At 40.2% G+C, this 14,137-nt stretch overlaps 1 protein-coding gene across 1 annotated transcript in view; it reads left to right on the top strand.

The window, feature by feature from the left end:
* Window positions 1-1,835: 1,835 nt before the first annotated feature.
* myo16 (myosin XVI) overlaps window positions 1,836-14,137 on the top strand; it is a 178,879-nt gene continuing 166,577 nt past the window's right edge. The window contains exon 1 of the mRNA XM_066686750.1: window positions 1,836-1,922. The gene's annotated coding sequence lies outside the window, so the exon portion shown is untranslated. The remainder of the gene's footprint in view (window positions 1,923-14,137) is intronic.

Here is a 14,137-nt window from a genome sequence, read left to right as displayed (position 1 = left end):
TGTAGGCACTGTGCTTCAAATTTCATGTCACCTCAACTAAAGGATGTATTTCTGCTTAATTAAATCATCCCAGAGCCTCCTCCAGCTTGAACCACACTTTGCACTCAGTCCTCATTGAAGACTTCCTGAGGTCTACAATGAACACAGTGCCCTAGAATAAATCACATACAGGTAGAAACAAGACTCATCTGACCAGGTAACGTTTCTAGTTATGAACAACCCAGTTTGTCTCTTCGCCCAATGTAACCAGTCAACTTTGAGCAGAAATGAGCAAAAGCCTCTTGCACGCACTACTCCTCTATATGCAGTTAAGATATGTAGTTCCTTGTGGAGCGTTATTTCAGAACATGGTTGCAAAGAATCTGTTATGACTTAAAGAAGCAATTCTTGCCTGGAATTTAATTTACAAGCCATGAAATATGCTGGTGGTCCCTGTCCATCCGTTTCAACTTTCAGCTACAATTGCCGAGATGACAATGCTTTGATACAAATTCAGCTACTTCACAATTTCCTGTTTGAACATTATGTATTGTACAAACATCTATGAATCCAGTCTCATATCCTCAGGTATTTACAGCCCTATTATCCCCATGCAACACCATCTGCAAGGCCCTGGATTACTACCATCTTAAATTATGCAAGGTTTTTATCTATTATGGTGTTTAGATGTTTGTTCTTGTTCTCTGCAAAACTCAGATTAAAGTTGAACAGTTGGTTGCTCCTACACACTGCTTGTAGAATCTGAGCCTGTGCTGAGAGATTCAGCCCTTTTTGGTGAGCCTTACTGGTCTATCTGATATATTTTACAATTTGGCAGACCCCATCCTCCATATATTAAAGCCAGTCTTTAATAATATTAAAATGAATGCATTTGCAACCAAACATCATTTAGCAAGACAGTAAACACTTTGTTTATAACATTATTTGCATCAGCAGTATTTCTTACCATTAAATGTTTTTCAGTGTCTCCACTTAGACTTTGCTACAATTTTCAGTTTGCATCAGGATGAATGGAGAGTTTTCATTAGACTCTAAGTGCTACTGAGGGCCCACCTCAGGACTCAATAGTATTTAATAATATTTGCAACGTTAACTAAGCCCATATTTCAGTTATTCACAGTGCTTTTGATCAACGCTCAGGAACAAAAATAAAGGGACACTTATAAAGTGTCATTTTAACTTCAATCACGAAATAATAGGAGCAAGTGTGTGACGGGTTAATACTTTTTCTCCCCCTCTCTCCTCTCCCCTTCTCTTTAGAACAGGAGTCGGGGTATTGAGTACAGAACTGGGTCAGTTTGTGTGCGTGTACAATACTCAGTGCACAACTGTTAGAAGAGGCAGAAAGTGATAGGAGCCCACGGATGGTGTTTTGTTTCTGACATGCTTCAGTTTAGAGGCTCCGGTGGGGGAACTGCAACAAATTCATTACATTAACCTGATTTAGAGGGGGCTGCCTCAGCCTCACATTCACAGCCTGTCTCTCCCCCCATCCCCGCCTTTTTTTCTAACTCAATCTACCTGTTCTGTTCTACACTTTACTAATCCAAGTCCGCCTACATTTGTTCTTGCTTTGGGTTGATTTGCAGGGCGAGGTCTCAGTGAAGTGTCCTAACTCCCTCCCTAGAGTGAGTGATGCTCATTTTTCACTCCTTTCTTTTTAGAATTTTCATTCCTCCACACTCATTTTTCTTTCATTTGTCTCTCCATTTTTCCCCGTACTCCCTCTCCTCCTCCATGTGTGTCAGCAATGCATCAAGGCAAGCCTTTGAAAAACAGTGGCAGCGTAATCGAGTTGTGTCCCTCTTCCTACTGGAACTGCTGTGGAGGATCACTTTCCTCTGGTTATGCGCCGCTGACTGATATCTCCCGCTGTCTCTCCAGACATACTCCCTCTGCAAAATTCAGCTGGGTTTTTCTTGGTAAGTTTGAAGCACTGACTGAGCTGAGACCACATCTAATATAAGACAAAAAAGAGTACGTTTTAAAGCCAGGGCAATCGTTTTCTTTTTTTTTTTTTCTTCTGAAAGTTGGCTGGAGCTAGCTGTTTTGTTTTTAACTCAACAGACACAATAAACCAGACCCCACTTCTCCGACTGTTAGGGTGTCAAAATATATGCAGTCTGCCACTGCTGGCTAAATTACCGATGCTAGCTTTCAATGAGCTGTTAGCTTTTTAAAATAAAGGCTAGCTGTCGGCTTTTAGCTAACACTAAAAGTCAAAAACCTGGTCACAGTCGATGCCCATCTTTAGGAAACTTCAGGATTTTTTTTGAGAACACCATAGTTAACAGGTCATGTGTGGGTACATAAGAAATTCACCAGTGTTAAATCAACACCATTAGTGTAAACACTTGTCAACATTCTAAATGAAATTAACAATGTTAATTTAACATTAATAATTTGTATTTAACACGGGTGAATTTGCTGTGTATTAGGCTAAGTTAAATATGAAGGACCATAAACTTAATAATAATTTTAATAATAATAACAATTAAAAAAAAAACAACATAAACCCTTTTAAAGGATAAACTTGGGCTGTGGGTGTGCAAAGCAATTGGCAAGCAAGTACACGTCTTTGTCCCCAGTAAACAAGGGACGTCCCTGGACGTTCAAAATAGGTCTAAAAGTAGTCTGTCCGTCAAGGACATCTTTTAAACGTCAATGGACGTCCAAAATCCATCTTAATAAGTTAGTTAAGTGGTGACCAATTGATAACGTTAGTGGACGTCCAAAACGCGTTTTATACAAGTAATTTATTTCGGGACCAATTAATAACGTCAATGGACGTCCAAAATACGTCTAATAGTCGTCTTTTCAATGTCTGTGTTTGGACGTCTTTTCAACTTTCATTTTCAACCTTAAGAGAACGTTGATTAGACGGCAGTCATTACGTTATTTCAACGTTGAATCAACGGCTAATTGTTTACTGGGTATGCATTGTTTGAATGTCGGTTCTCCACCGTTCTATTGGCGCTGGGACGCTAGTTATTTGAATGGGACATATTATGGAAATATCACTTTTTCAGTGCATTAGCACATTAATTTGGGGACCCCACACAATGTAAAATAAAACAACTCAGTCAAGGTTTTGTCAAAACAGGTTTAGTTTTACCTGTTGACATGGGGTAATGATTTCAGTCATGTTTTTTGGAGTGGGTGCTCAGGGTTCAGGAAAGTTTTCAGTTCACTTTACCTACTGTAAAATAAGAAAAAAATAACCCCATGTTAATAAATTAATCTTGTGCAAATTGACTCGAGTGAATATTCCATCAAATCCCATAGGGCCACAATGTGTAATTGAGTAGCCTCACCCATCATAAACATTATTGACGCATCAGAGTCTCCCAAGAATTGAGAACAATGCAAAAATGTCTAAAACAGAACTTCTCTTTCTTGCTCTTCAATCCTGGACTCTTGCATTGAACTGTCACTCTAAACAGCCATTCTGAACAGGGCTGTTTAGACAAGGGAAGAATGGTGTTACGATGTTTGAACAATGAGTTATTTTGACCAAAGCATGTCACATATGTTTCATTGTGACCACATGGATTGTTAAAATGTAGAAATGTTTTATAATTTTTAAACATTTATAACTAGACCCTTCATTTAGGCTACTTGTCAGAATAGCAGACTTGTCTGTTGGTCATTACTGTAATTATTGCTTGATTTATTTCACAGTAGGTACATGGCCTCCAGATTCTGTGGCTTATGAATGTTTTGCAAGTATTCCACGCCAAAGACCTGATGAATGGGCTGTCATGGTAGGCACAGAGCGGCTCATGTAAAATAGTTCCCCCCGGCACAGCAATCTGATGGGAGCCAACCCCATCTGGGCACTTTTTTCAGGAGGATCAGTTGTGGAGTGCTTGTGTAAGGGTGGAATGCGGGTAAACTAGAGATGAATGGCTGTGATGGATGTGTGAGTGTGAATGCTAGATATATTGGGGTAGCAAAACAAGCTGTATAGATTCTACAAACATGGCATTTTATATAGTTTAAAATGGTTATAGCAATATGACTTTGAGGCACAGAAAGCTACTTATACTTATTAGCTTGGAATTATCATCTGCATATTCAGTCATCAGACAAGTGATTTTTTGTGTGATTTTAATGTAATTTTTGACACATAAAAGTAAATTGTTTTGTGTTTTGTAATTAGTGACTTGCATGTGTAAACCAACACTTTCATGATATTTACAAAGGTCCCCACACTGTGGGTAGTTTTTATACAGTAGCAGACAGTGGGAGCAATACATATTCCTGAAACTGTTCAGTTTTGGAACTGCATTCATATTTATATAGATTTACAGGTAGTTGTCTTTTCTAAACACAGTTGGCTTCTAGTCACGTTCAACTTGATGCATAGCTGGAGTAAATAGTAACATTTGTATCACTAAACTGTTTTCTGATTTTTAAGTGCTAAAAACCAAATATATATTTATGTCTGTAGCAGGTTAATGCAGATAACTTGATTATACAAATGTTTAATAAAGAACATGGTTCCAGTATTTTTGGAATAATTTTCAAATGTGAAACTTTTACAATGCAGACCTTGTTGAGATGTTTTATAGGCTTTGGTGTTTGTGTTTATTTTCCTAGGGTCTTTCCAGTGTCCTGGCGCACACACAGATGCACTCTCACACCCTTGCCCTTTGGCTCTGGATGGTCTATTTTCTATTTCAGGGCTGATGAGTAGAGTAGCTTTGCTTACTGTATTTCCTATTGGGTTCATGTTGCATAGTTTTACACATTCCTTTTACATCTCTTATGTATGATCTGCTGGCTGATAGCTTGTTACAGGGTGAAATATGTCCCTGGCTATACTTTTGGGGACTTCCTCCTAGCATACTTATGATATCTGAATATATTCATATTTAATTTGAACATGAATATATGTAACAACATGACATGAGCAAAACCTGTTGGTGAGATGTGATAGGTGGCCTTACGCACTTTGTTGCTCTTTACTGTGCTATAATTAGCAAAGTCAGGGCCAGTGTCTGGACTTGTCCAGTCTTAGGGAAAAGGGCAGGGAGGGAGTATGTGTATGAGATGAAAGAAAGGAGAGTGGGTTTCATGCAGTGTTCCTGAAATTGCTAGCTTTAAATATTCTTAGAGAGCACCTTGCTTGCTGTTGTATAGTATTTGGTGGGTGGCTTTGATATTCAAAGCAGATCCACTTATTTAAGTTATTTTATACCTTTCTGAAGTCTAGATGATATACACACACACACACACACACACACACACACACACACACACACACACACACATATATATATATATATATATATATATATATATATATATGTGTGTGTGTGTGTTTAAAAAAGTTAATGCGATATAAATAATATATGAAGCATTATTTGAAGAGTAATTTTCATTCATTTGTTGGTGGGGTTTGTGTTAGAGAGGAATAGAAGCAGCTGGTTAGTTCCTGGCGTTTTGTAATGGAATGTGACTGTGAGCAGGTGCATCAAATAGAAGGCCATAGCTTTTGGACGTCATGGACATATTCTCTCTCTCTCTCTCTCTCTCTCTCTCTCTCTCTCTCTCAGTATTCCCTCACTTGTATTTTTCCACCTTTTTCCCTTTCATCCTGGCTTTCTCTTCTCTAAAGGTAGACACTTTATTCCATGCTACACCTCCCATACGTTTCTCATCAGTCTGTTCTGAGTATAGGGCTAATAGGCTTGCACCAATGACTCATGATCATGAAAGCCATGCCCTGCTGTGTATCAGCTAATACTCAGCTGGTGCCTGCTTTGTGGCATATGATTACTGAAAGGCTCTGCTTTAGGAGGTGGGTTTTGATGCAGGCAGGGAGCCAGGACTACATTTCAGAAACTGAGATAAAAGATTAGTGTTGTGTGATTTGACTGTTTGGAAGAGTCCATGCTGATTTCAAGCAGGAATTAAAAAAATGTTAATTTCAGCCCATTAAATGAGCTGATCGCATGTGTCCTTAGCTGTTTTAGTTCTGAGTAAAAGCACTGGAGATATGAGTGAGAAGCGTGAGCGTGAGTTTAATCGAGTAGGCGGCCGAAGGAGTTTAAATTAAGACAGTGAACGAATTGCTAATTAGTGGGAAATTAAACCTGAGATTGAGAAGAAAATATTTGGTTTCAAAAGTCTGATAGAGGGGATGAGATTGTTTGGGGGTGTGGTGATTTATGAAGAAATCTGCTGCTTTTGAGGAGGTATCTGTGCTGTTAGTTATGCACATTTATTACATGCGTAGCTTTGGCAGCTCTGCTCATCTAGATTAGACTTGCACACATGCTCAGTGTAACATGCAGGTACAGATGGTGAGTAGGAAGAAGCAGATAGGACTGCCATTTGAGACACATTCACGTACATTCCTCCCATCTCTGTTTTCTTTGTAATGTTTTGCATTTCTTAATTTATCTTTTCTCTCTCATGCTATAATTTCTCTCACCTTTAACAATTCCTAATGTATTTTCTGTCTTTCTCGTTTCCTATTTTGCTCACACTCTCAGCATATTTTTCTTTTTTCTTCCCGCTTTGTGCCCTCATTCCTCATGTTCTCATTAATTTTCTTTAAATCTCTTCTTTCCTCTCCACCCCTTCAGTTTTTGTCGTTCTCCCAAAGTTTCTCTCCTATTTTCTCTTTCTTTCTCTCTTCTTCTCGTTCTTTATCCTACCTACCTCTCTCTCTCTCTCGCTCTCACTGACACACACTCACATTATTTAGTGTGTAACTGACATACTGTACAGCACTGTGGCAGTCCTGCATTAACATAGCCCTGCCTGTAGTCTCTGTGGGAACTGGAGCATGACTGGTGTCTGTCAAGTGCAGCCACTTGACATTATCCCAGTGCTCGCTCTCTCTCATGAGCTCAGTACAGAAGGATGCAGTTGCTAGGAGAAGAGTGCCTCTCTATCTCGAATTCTTCCGCTAAACATCATAGCTATGGTTTCCTGCTGTATTTCAATGTCTCTTCTCACTAGCTCACTGTAGTTGGGATCGCTCATTTTCCCCTGATGTGACAGTTTCTCACCAGGCTGTTTGTAAACTTAGGCAAAGGATTGTTCACACCCCCTCCAAGAATATTTGGCTTCAGGGCCGCTTGTTGCTTCCAGAATCTTTATTTGGCATAAAAAGCCTAGAAAGTCTTATTTGTTGTGTTTGCTCACAAAGTAAAAATGAAAATGAGTCAATGCCATAAAACAACCCAGTTAATGCATGTGACAATAAGGAAATAAAGTAGGAAGAACAATGCAGAATAGACAATAGACTGGACGGCATACAATAGTGTTGCAAACTACCAGAGCAGCAGTTATCTGGGATGAAAATGAATGCAAGCTTAGCAGCTTCAAATGTGACTTTAGGCTACTGTGATTAAAATGCATTTGCATACGGCAGCCTTCTGCTGTTGCGAGCGGTTGGTTTATCTGAGCTCTGATGTTGAATAATTTATTACTAAAGCAGAGGTAAGATTGTTTTGAGATGGTAGCAGCATTGTGTTGTGATGTTAGACAGCTGTGTATTTACCCAGACCACTGTGGTCACATGACCAACCAAAACAAACCAAAGGACAAAATCAATGCAAGCTTACAGTAGGCCAGAGATCAGGGCATTCTCAAGAGACTCTTCATGTCACAGTAAGAAATGAAAGCATACATGCTCACTATAACAAAGAGCTCAGCACAGAACCACAAACTGACAGATGCACTACAATACAAAGAATGGAATGAGATGATAAATGCTATCGAGCTAGAACTAAATTAAGCGAGAGTCCTAATGAGGGTGCTGCACATTGATAGATGTTGATTTGGGGCCAGTGCGTGTGCTCTGCTGAAAGTGGAGAGGGTTCAGATCTGATTAGGACACTGTCCCACAGATTGAGCCGATTGTGTGATATTGGCATGGCATGGTCCAAGCTGGCATGAGAGAGCTTAATATTAGTGTGTTAATAACTAACCCAAGGCTGTCCAGTCAATCTGCTTAACTGATTCATCCTCTCATTACCGTCCCAGAGGGAGTCGCCGATCACGGTTAGGTAATCCTCACTGCTCTAGGCTTGCCAGACACACATCAGGTTGACCGCTTTTGTATGTCATGAGAGAGAGATTGCTGTAAATCGGTTCTGTGGCTTTTATGGCTTTCATCTCTGAGTGTTGCATGGTGTGGCCCATCAATTAATTGTCCCAAAAATAACTTTATCACTCTATTTGAGGGTAAGAGTGGTAGTAGGTATAGTAAGAATTTTCTATTTGATACTGTCTCAAGTTTTGCAAGTTTACCTGTACCTTCTTTTTGTAGACATATGGCTAGTCCAAAAGCACACGTACTTCTGCAGTCTCAGTACAGTGTTGAGGTCAGATGTTAAAAAGATCATTTAAAGAGTTTTTTCTTATATATTTTTCTGGGGTATTTTTACACAAATAATTCTTTTTAACAGCTTAAAGAGAACTGGACTTCATGGTGTAAGCATAGAGCTGCATCAAGAAGCCCTAAATGTGTGTGCTTTTTGCTACTAATCTTTTTTTACTTGATTAATAGTGTGTGTGTGCGTGGCTGTCCGGTTGACACACGTATTTCCATTTTTGTGGATTTTGTTTACTACATCATTTGAACACAGTAGCTGTCCTTCATATTGTGTGAAAAATTAAATATGAATGGACCAATAAGAAGTGCTTTCAAACTGGAATCAGTCTGAAATGAAATCTTTTTACACTGACTTCCGTTGAAATTTACAAAGGATTTTCTGCTTCTCCTCCTAACTTACTATTTTGGGAGATGCCAGTTTTTCAGTGGACAGCGATGATATACCTTGCCTTGCTCCTGCCAGTTTCCTCTCCCTGGTTCCTCCAGATTCTCTACCAGTGTAAGAGAGGTGAGCTATAGAAGCAGCAAATATATCTAGATGGTTTGTTTTCCTTATATATGTAGAGTGTTAAAAGGTTTTTAATGGTCATTGGCGGTGTTAATTTACGGAAGTGTAGGTGAAATGATCTATAACATTTAAATATACATGTAAATGTGAAATAAAGTACTTTTGTCAATGTACAATGAAAAATTAATTGCACATTTAAAGAACAGGGTGAAAGGGGGCAAACAAAGTATGCAATTCAACAGAAGAACTACAATCTACTTAAACTACAGTGGGCCTGTATGGTTAGTGGAGCTGGGTGATTGGACAATGTAGAAACAAGGACGTGGTCTTAATATTATGGCTGATCAATGAGTATATAGTGACTTTACAAACACGTTGATTTGAGCACCATATCTGTTGAGCAGTGAAGCTTGTAATGTCGACAAGATCCTCAGTGTTGTCTTCGATATGGGAGATAATTTTGAATTGATCCCACAATGGAGCCTTCATTATTTGAACTACGTTGTGTGCATATTGTTGGCTGGTGGTGGTTGTGCATTAGTAGTCTAAGTGTTGCTGAGGGTATTCCCAGGCGTGGCTCACGCTGGTCAGACATCCTTTGATCAGATACGGTTCTCTGTGGTCAGACAGGTCTTTCTGTTTATATTGACATGCAGATCTGGACAGCTCACGTTACAGATCTGCACTGATTCATGAATCATTCACTTCCTTGTGTTCCTGCTCCCACTCTGCTTCTTTCTGTTATTTGATGTCTTTTTGAAGAGAGCTGTATGTTGGTTGTGAGGAGAATATGACCTACTTTTTTTTAGTCTGAGATACTAACGTGTTGGAGGCTGCATACAGCTTTTTCCATTTTGGAACATTTATTTACATATTTTAACAATCTGTAGCTATTTACATCATTCAACATTCAAGAAAAATAAACAAATACAAAAACATAGAGCTGCCACAGAGACCACAGGACTGCATTTACCTTATACAATTAATCTCGTTCTGGACGCCAGATTGGTATGTCCATGGTAATGAAAGTGACAGTAGCTTGATGGATGTGTGCTGGTTCCAAATGTAAGAACTGCAAGGTGTACTGTATACCCAGAGGCTGTGCCTTCAGCATATTTTTCCTCTCTTTGCAATCATAAGCAGCCTGTGGTCTATAGGTGTGCTGCTCAGCTTCTCATCATTTAAAGTTACAATGAGAAGAGCGCTCCTGTGAGGGAATGAGTGAAGTAGTGTTCTGGAACCTCTGTGCACAGCAGATTTAGAAAGAAAAAAGAGACAGAGCTCTCTAAGTCATTCGGGTGTCTGTAGTGTGTATAGTACATTAACCCTTTGTGCTTTCGTTCCACACTTTGCAAAGGGGTTTTAACTTATGACCTTGGTGAAAACTTATCAGTCTTGGAGCATAATTTTCCCCCTATCTTCTTCACCTCATTACTTTTTGTGATGCACTATAGCAGCTTTAAAAGCTTCATGTACAGGTCTTTTCTACCCGTCTTTTCTCCACCGCATTGCTTTGTGTACTTTCTAGTAATTGACACTATTTACTACACCCCTTGCAATTCTTTTTTTTTGTAGTTAAGCGTATGACTGACAACAGCAGTGCACCACGCCCTCCCATGATTAAAGTGTTAACAGAGAACCCCTTGAAGGTATTGATTCCATGTAAGATGTCACTGCGATGAGACTGATTAATAACTGAGGACACGATGAGGCCTGGAGTCAGACTCCATCCTCCAGAGATGTAGCAGCAACTATTACTGTACGGGGTGTGGGTGTGTGGGGGGGTGTTGAATGATGGAGACACAATTTGATGTTTTTTCTTTATGCTGCACCGTGCGCTGCACTTGAGAGCAGGAGTTGCTTTGCATGCTTGTGCACAAAGCATTGTTTCATAGTGAGTGTTATGAGATTAGACAAGCATGACAGAGAAGGAGAATGGAACAAAACCTGACAGCACACAACTGGAATTATTTGCATACACTGACAAATACAAGCAATTACATTTGTATATACACTACAATCAAGTATGCTGCAGTAATGTCAGTATTTCAGAAACGATACAATTTAGCAATATTCCAGTGTTACAGTACCAGTCAAGAGCTGGTGGAAGCTGAGGGGGACAGAGATGCCTGGGTTTATTTCCTCACTCTGTTCCTACTGTGTGCTTGACATGGATTAAGTAGAAATAGTACATTATTCTGTATGTTTCTATATAGTTTCAGTGTCTTCAGTATTATTCTACAATGCAGGAAATAATATAGGAAACCAAACTTTTGACTGGTACCCACACATGTATCAAATCTATCCTTGTAGTGAGGCCTTTGATATACATGCAATATAAATCTCGCTTAAATATTCTAACACCCTCTAAATGGGCCATATTTGATTAAACTGATCATGATTTTGCCCTCTTTAGATTGAGCAGGGCATTCCACCATTAGGTTGTTTTCTGTAATGCACATTCAGCCTTGCACCAGTTTCTATGAAATAACACTTTTGTCGACAGTAGTATTAGAGCAGTATTTATATTCTCTAAACGAATGTAGTACAATAACAGCAGATGGTGTAATAATGCAACAATCTAGCATTGAACCCCTGATGGCATATAAATGCTGCTAGATATTTGAGGTTCATATCTACAAAAGGCATTAAATGGCAATCCACGGTGTGTTTGCATACACTGTACAATTTGCTGTTATTTGCCTAGATGGCAGATAATGGTACGATCCTTCTCCTCACCGACCAAGCTCAGAAAGAGTGGGGGAAGGGGCTAGGTATTTAAAAGCATGGACAGAGCGGCAGTGGGGGGGCAGGTGTGTATTTAAATGTTAGGGATTCAGTTCTGTATGAAGATGTCAGAGCCCTCCAAGGTCAGTGTGGAGATTATCAGAGAGAGCATGGTAATGAGACTCCCATTAACTATTCATTACAAAAGACCAGAGAGATGGAGGGGCGAAAGGGGGTCTGAACCTGTGCACCCAGACATAGCTCTGGGGGATGTATTTGTGACTGACGGTGTGTACTTTGCTGGGGAACATATGGTAAAGGCTAGAGAACAAGGTAAACTGAGGTCATGGCTTTTGCACTGAGATATTTGAGCTGTACAGCAAAATCAGTTAAAACACAGATTCTGGTTCTTAATTCAATAAAACGTAGTTTGCTAGTTTAAAACGTAGCCAGTGGATTCTTTAAAGAATCTTTGACAGGATTGTTTCATCTGATTCATGATATTCATTATATATATATCATTATATTTCTTTTCTCCCAAAATTTAACACAGAGAATGTGCTTTTATAAATTGCTCAGAATACGTCTGATTAGTTCTGTAAATGTAATGTACACAATAGCAGTATGTCTGTTTACCTCATTGTATGTTTATGTCTCTCCAATACACTCACACTATTTTCATTTATTCATTCATTATCTGAAACCGCTTATCCAGTTCAGGGTCGCGGTGGGTCCAGAGCCTACCTGGAACCATTGGGCGCAAGGCGGGAATACACCCTGGAGGGGGCGCCAGTCCTTCACAGGGCAACACAGACACACACACACATTCACTCACACACTCACACCTACGGACACTTTTGAGTCGCCAATCCACCTACCAACATGTGTTTTTGGACTGTGGGAGGAAACCGGAGCACCCGGAGGATACCCACGCGGACACAGGGAGAACACACCAACTCCTCACAGACAGTCAGGAGCGGGAGTCGAACCCACAACCTCCAGGTCCCTGGAGCTGTGTGACTGCGACACTACCTGCTGCGCCACCGTGCCGCCCTCACACTATTTATAAATTGTAATTTAAGAAGCTGTTACATTTTACCAGTACTAGCGTTACACTGAAATCAACAATTTTCAAAATAATAAAATCTGATTTTACTTCAGTAAACGTCATCCAAAATTCTCAGATTTAGTTTTTAAATAACATTTAAGCATCAGTCTGCTGCTGAATTTTATTTATTTATTGATAATTAAAGGGAATTATAATTATTAGTCGTTATTTCAGAAATCATTCTGTAGGAAACAACAGATTTAGTTTATTTTTAATTTTTTTTTCCCCATTTAAGTATATATTAATATTCATGCATTCCAAACATGTAGCACAGAGTGAAATGGAGGCGGTTGGTTGTGACATAAGGACAGAGTGCAAGCAGCAAGCAAACACAGCTTTAGGGATACAATGAGACTGTGAGTGGGAGGGGAGCCTCTGGTGAGCAGATGAGAGCACACTGTACTTTGACGGCTTACATTGCTTTGGGAGGTTTACCTCGCTGTTGAAGGTGTGAGAACACTTCTGTCTTGCTAATTGTGTCAAGCTGCTGGATTCATTTATTTATTTTGATTTATTTATAATGTTTTCCTTTTGAACAGTTCTTCCCTGCCCACCGGCGAGAGGGAAAGAGGGGTGAGTATGAGGTGAGAGGGGTGGGACAGGGCTATATCGTAGGGGTCTTGCTCACACAGCCACAGGGCAGCTGACCCAAACCACGTTGCTCTTGGTTCCCATAGCAACGGAAAACGGATGAATGAATGACATCATGGCGACTGGGAGGTGAGAGAGTGTGAAATTGATTTGGAGGTGCGGAACGAAGGCGTACGCAGGCTCACGTTTATCTCCGCCGCTCGTGCGCTTGCTCTTGCTTCTCTCCCTCTCCCAGGCTCACTCGTGCTCTCTCTCTCTCTCTTTCTCTGTCTCACCCTCCAAGGACGACATCACTGGTATGGCATGCTCTTTCTTCCTTCTTTGAATTATGTGTTAGAATTGTTATTTTTTCAGGTGTTGGTCTTGCAAGGTTTGGTGCTTTGTGTTGAAAGGTAGGTGGGGGTATTTTGAGGAGGGGGGGGGGGGCTGGTTTGTCCACGTTATATGCTACAAGCCAGAAGTGAGTATGCAATATAAAAGGGCAGAGTGAAATGCCAGATAGTGTGTGGGTGCGTGGCTGCGAGTGCAAGGCACTGGATTTGTAGTGAACCTGGTTGAGCTGCACTGTGTTCTGTGTAATGTGTGTAAAATCATTAGCAGCAGGTCAGCTGCTAACATGCATGAGAATACCCATTCATTCTGCTGCTTGCTCTTGCTTTCTCTCATCAATCCCAGCACGTTAAGCAGCCTGTCCAACGTCGCTGACGTGACGCTGACAAATGTGTGCTTGGTCTCCGTCTGTGTTTCAGAGATTGTGTCTGTTGTTTATTGGTTTTGGCGCCTGCTAAAACAGAAGCAAGTCCAGTCCACCCCCGTCTTGCTGGAGATCACATGGCTGCTTTTGTGT

This window comes from Hoplias malabaricus, chromosome 12 (genome assembly GCF_029633855.1).
Source record: "Hoplias malabaricus isolate fHopMal1 chromosome 12, fHopMal1.hap1, whole genome shotgun sequence".
In the NCBI taxonomy this organism is placed as follows: domain Eukaryota; kingdom Metazoa; phylum Chordata; class Actinopteri; order Characiformes; family Erythrinidae; genus Hoplias; species Hoplias malabaricus.
The sequence above is the reverse complement of the archived record's forward strand: the minus strand, read 5'-3'. Positions and strand labels throughout refer to the sequence as shown.